Here is a 5,867-nt window from a genome sequence, read left to right as displayed (position 1 = left end):
GTAATCCCATGCTGCCTTTTGAAATCTTCTATTCAGCTCCTTAGTATCTTGAATTCTTCCTTGTGCTTTGGCTTCTCTGTGCTCCAGTGCAATTTTCAGAGTCTCTTCTGACATCCATTTTGGTCTTCTCTTCCTCTTCTGTCTTTGCAATGACCGTTTGCACTCTTCCTGGATGATACCCTTGATATCCTTCCCCAACTCATCTGGTCTTCACTTATTAGTGTTCAAGGCCTCCAACCTGTTCCTGAGATGGTTCTGAAATTCAGGTGGGATAGACTCAAAGTCATATTTTGGTTATTCTTATTTTCTCATTGATAAATTTTACTGATAGTCAATAAATACATGCTGATTTATTTAAAAATTAAACTTGAGAAATGCCAAGCGTGGTCTTTCCCTTTTGAGTTTCTAAGTCCAGTTCTTTGACCATTTCACTGTAATGCTTTGCTTTGTCTTCTCAAGCTGCCTAGTGAAACCTTTTCTTCATCTCTTTTACTTCTTACCTTTTTTTTTTTAAGTCTGATACATTCTAGGGCAAATTTCAGTCCCTTTTGACATCCACTTTGATTTCATTCCTCCTCTGTCTTTGTAATGACATTTTGCTTTCTTAATGGATGCTATCCTTGATGTCATCTCATAAGACATCTGGTCTTTGATCATTGGTGTTCAGTGTATCAACTCTACTCTTGAAATGGCTTTTAAATCCAAGTGGGAGACTCAAGGTTGCATTTTTGTTTTTATTGACTTTCATGAATTTTCTTCAATTTCAGTTTGAACTTGCATATGAGTAACTGATGATCTGTTCTACAGTTAGCACCTTGTTTTGACTGCTGATATTGAGTTTCTACATTGACTCTTTCCACAGATACAGTCTGATACATGTGTAGTCCATCAGGGGAGGTCCATGTGTATAGTCATCTTTTATGAAGTTTTTAAGTGGTATTCAGAATAGGTAAAATAATTGACTACAAAATTCAGTCATTCAATTTCCAGTCTCATTTCCGTCACTGAATCAGTATTTTTCAGTGAATCAAAAGGGGAAAACACACTCAGCATTTCTCAAGCTGAAAGAAATGAAAAATTCAAGCCTCGACATGTAATACTTGAAGGATTATACACGCAAAATCTTGATTGATGCAGGAAGAAGATGGAAGGAAGATGGAAAATGGTCGTTGTGTCAAAAAGAATTGGTCGGCACAGAACCACTTCAGGGATTAATGGTACTGAAGGAAGAAGTTCAAACTGCATTTTAGGCATTGGTGAAAAAAATAAGACCCTAAGAACTGATGGAATACCAATTGGCATGTTTCAACAGACAGAAGCACCCCTGGACATTTTCACTAGTGTATGCCAAAAAATGTGGAAGACAATTGCCTGGCAAACTGATTGGAAAAGACCTATGTTTATTTTCATTCCTGAAAATAGAGATCCAATAGAATGTGGAAATTAATATCACAGTAAAGTTTTATGAAGATTATTTTAAAATGTTCTAATACATTGACTTTTGATTCATTTGAGGACTAAGGTACATCTCATTCAGGCCATGGTCCTTCTGATCATGTGTTATGCAACTGAGAGCTGGACAGTAAGGATGAATAAGAATGACAGAAGAGTTGATACCTTTAAGCTGTGGTGTTGGAGAATAGCACTGAATGTCCCATGGACTCCCAAAAGAATAAACATATGTCTTGGAGAGGGTGCAGCCGAAGTGCTTTTTGGAGGCAAGGATGATGAGGCTTCACCTCATATACTTTGCACACATTTCTAGGAGGGGCTAGTCCTTGGAGAAGGACATGATGCTAAGAAGGGTGGAGGGTCAGTGAAGGAGAGGAAGACCCTCTACCAGGTAGATTGACATGGTGACTGCCACAATGTTTCTAATGTTCACAATGGCTCTAATGTTTCAGGTAGTGTGAGGATGGCACAAGATAGGACAGGATACAGATTCGTTGTTCATAGGGTTGCTATGAGTTGTACTTGACTGTACATTGACAGGCAATTGCCAGGAATTCAAGCTGGATTCAGAAGGGACCATGGCAAGAGGAATATCATTGCAAATTTTAGTGGAACTTGGACAAAAGCAGAGACTGCCAGAAAGATGTTTACTTGTGTTTTATTGACTATACGTATGTATTTGACTGTGTGGGCAAGTTCTGGCTAACATGGAAAAGAATGAAAATCCTAGAACATTTAATTGTGCTCATGTGAAAACTTTACATAGATTAAGAAGTTGTACCCTCCAACCAGGAGAGGATAAAATAGATGAATGGGACCTTCTAAGAAGCAAATCCCTATGCACATCCAAAAACTTCCCCAACAGGGTAAAAAGGGAAGCCACAGACTGGGGGAAAATATTTGGTAATGACATGTCAGACAAGGAACTTATATCTAGAATTTATAGAATACTCAAACGCCACAACAAGATAAACAACCCAATTGCAAATGGGCACAGAATATGAACAGACATTTCACCAAAGGAGACATCCAGGTGGCAAACAAACACATGAAGAAATGTTCTAAATCCCTAGCTCTAAACAAAACAAAACAAAACAAAATTCCCAGTAGGAATAGCAAAATTCAACAGAGCAGCAAACAACAAATGCTGACGAGGTTGTGGAGAAACTAGAACCCATATTCATTGTTGGTAGGGTTGTAAAAGGTGCAACCATGGTGGAAGGCAGTATGATGCTTTCTCAAAGAGCTGGAAATAGAAATACCATTTCACTTCTCAGCAATTTCACTACCGAGAATATACCCCAAAGAAACCATAACTGCCCATGTTTATTGCTGTTTTGTTCATAATAGCAAAGAGTTGGAAACAACCCAACCGTCCATCAACAAACCAATGGATAGATAAGCTGTGGTATATTCACATAATGGAATATTATGCAGCACTGAAAAAAAAGAACTCATGAAATATTATACAAAATGATTGACCATGGAGGACATTTTCTGAATGAAATATCTCAGTCACAAAAAGGAAAATACTACACAATGCCACTGTTATTAAATATGACAGACATGGGAGTTGGGGAAAACTAAGAAAGGAAGGGATAAATAATGTACACAACATTGAAACAGACAAGGGAGAAAACCGTATAAAAGGAATATATGATTAGGTATTATTGGCATCACAAGAGTCCAGAATAAGAGCTGCATAGTAAAATGGACTGTGGAGGGGAGGACTGTACAACAATAAAAGAATTTTTTTTTCTCTAAAGAAAAAAGCAAACTGGGGCGGGCAGGGAGAAAAATGTGCAACAATCAATGAATGGAAATCCAAGTTCTCTATAAACTTGCATTAATGAATGAATGAAAACTCAAAGTCTCTGTAAACTTTCATTAAAATTAATAAAAACATAAACCCCCTCAATTTTAAAAAAAAAGAAAAAATAAGATAACACTTATTTGGTGCATGCAAGGTAACACACAAATTTTAAAAATGTGTATAAAATATGAAGAAAGCCTAGTTATAGAACCAACAGGAAGAAAAAATACATTATGTGTATATGAACTTTCTAAGCAAACTAATATAAAATAAAAATTTAAAAACAAGAAACAAGTTGTTGTCTGAACAGAACAAGGTAACACTGCGTGATTGAGTGTCAGGATTGTTTCCTTTCTTCATACCTATTTAATCTGTATGCTGAGCAAATAATTTGAGGAGTTGAACTGCATGAAGAAGAATGTGTCATCAAGATTGGAAGAAGGCTCATTTATCAACCTGCATTGGACAAATGACAAAATTTTGCTTGCTGAAAGTTAAGAGGACTTGAAATACTTGCTGTGGAAGATAGCCTTCAATATGGATTACATCTCAACAGCAAGAAAACACCACCAGATCAACAAGCAACACCATGATAGATGTAGAAAAATTGAAGTTGTTAATGATTTAATTTAACTTAGATCCAAAAACAACACCCATGGTAACAGCAGTCAAGAGAGCAGAAGAGATGTTGCATTGGGGAAATCCGCTGTCAAGACTTTCTTCAAAGTGTTAAAGAGCAAGGATATAATTTGAAACTCTAAGGTACGTCTGATCCAGGCCGTAGTCTTTTCAATTACTTCCTATACATCTTGTCAAAGTTGTACAATGAATAAGAATGACAGAAGAAGAGTTAATGCCTGTGAACTGTGGTGTTGGAGAAAAGTATTGAATATTCCATAAACTGCCAAAGAACAAACTGCCAAAAGAACAAGTAAGTCTGTTTTGAAAGAAGTACAAACAGGGTTTTCCTTAAAGGCAAGGATGGTGCAACTTCTTTTCAACATACTTTAGGCATGTTGTCAAAAGGGTCCAGTTCTTGGGAAAAGACATAATGCTGGGAAAGGGGGAGGGTCTGATAAAGAATGACCCTCAACAAGATTGACTGACACAATGAATGTAACAATCAATGGGCTTGAGCTTTCAGAGATTGTGAGAATGGTCCAGTTTAAGGCAAAATTTGGGTATCTTGTTCATAAGGTCACTATGTTTCGTAGCTGACTCAATGACACCTGACAAGAACAACAATATGGATAAACAAGATTCTTTCATTTACTTCATATGGAGCACTCTTAACCAATTTAGACATTTTACCTGTCTAAGTACAGAGTTCTGTTGTTGTCCATAGAGGGCTACACTGGCAATCAAATGGCCATAAGTCTAGTGGCTGGAATCCACCAGCAGTTCTTTGAGAGAAGGAACAGCGGTGTCCTCCTGTTAAGATTTACAACCTCAGATAAGATGAAGAGTTGCTCTGGGTTGAAATAAACACATAGCAAAGAGTTTGAAATACTTAACCTAATTCCTAGCTGTGTCTGTCATTCACATTTTGATGCATTCATAAAACATATTTTAGTCAATTACTACATGAAAACATTGAAAATGCCATGAATCATGAATGGTCAAAATAACCAACAGATTTCTCTTGGAAGAAGCGTAACTTTAATTTCTTCAGAGGTGAGAATGATGAGATTTGTCTCACATACTTTCGGCAAGTTATCAGGAGAGGACTGCCCTTGATGGAAGGGACGAGGATGGTAGCAGAGATTGTGAGGACGGAGCAGAACTGTGTATGGTTTCATTCCATTGTACATAGAGTCTTTATAAGTCAGAACTGGCTTCCAGGCACCTACATAAGCAACATACTAAAATTTATTATATAGAACCAACTCCTCCCGTCATAGAACTTCCACTCTGGAGAAGGTAGTCTAGGAGTGTTGTTTTGTGCTGTTGAGTTGCTTGTGACTCGTAGTGACTCTATATATGTACAATAGCCCTGAAATCTGCTCTATCCTGAGCCAGCTTTACTGTCTTTGACACACCTACCTTCATTACCCCAGTCACTGCATCAATCCATCTCATCGACGGTCTCCCTCTCTTTCTCCGTCCCTCCATCCTTCTAAGCATGATGCCCCTCCTTGCAACATGCCCAAAGTATGTCAGATGAAGCCTCAGCATCCTTGCTTCCAAGGAGCAGCCCAGTTTCACCCTCTCCAGGACAAACCTATTTGTTCTCCTAGCAGTCCATGGTATATTTAACACCCTTCTCCAGCACTACAGCTCAAAGGCATCAATTCTTTTTCTATCATCCCTAGTCATTTTCCAGCTCTCTGACACATAGCAAGCAATTGTGAAGACTAAGGCCTCAATCAGGTGCACGTTAGTCTCCAATCTGACATCGTTACTCTTCAGTACTCTGACAGTTGATTTTCCCAATGCAATTTGTCTCTTGATTTCAGAATGTTGATTGTGGAGTCAAGTAAGCTAAAACTGTTAACAATCTCAATCTCTTCAACATCTATTATGATGCTGGCAATTGGCCCAGTGGTGAGAATCTTTGTATATATTTAGAAAATATGTTGTCGTTGTTATGTGCCATCGAGTC

This window comes from Elephantulus edwardii, unplaced genomic scaffold (genome assembly GCF_000299155.1).
Source record: "Elephantulus edwardii isolate Elephantulus edwardi_28Jun2011 unplaced genomic scaffold, EleEdw1.0 scaffold00275, whole genome shotgun sequence".
Classification (NCBI taxonomy): domain Eukaryota; kingdom Metazoa; phylum Chordata; class Mammalia; order Macroscelidea; family Macroscelididae; genus Elephantulus; species Elephantulus edwardii.
The sequence above is the reverse complement of the archived record's forward strand: the minus strand, read 5'-3'. Positions refer to the sequence as shown.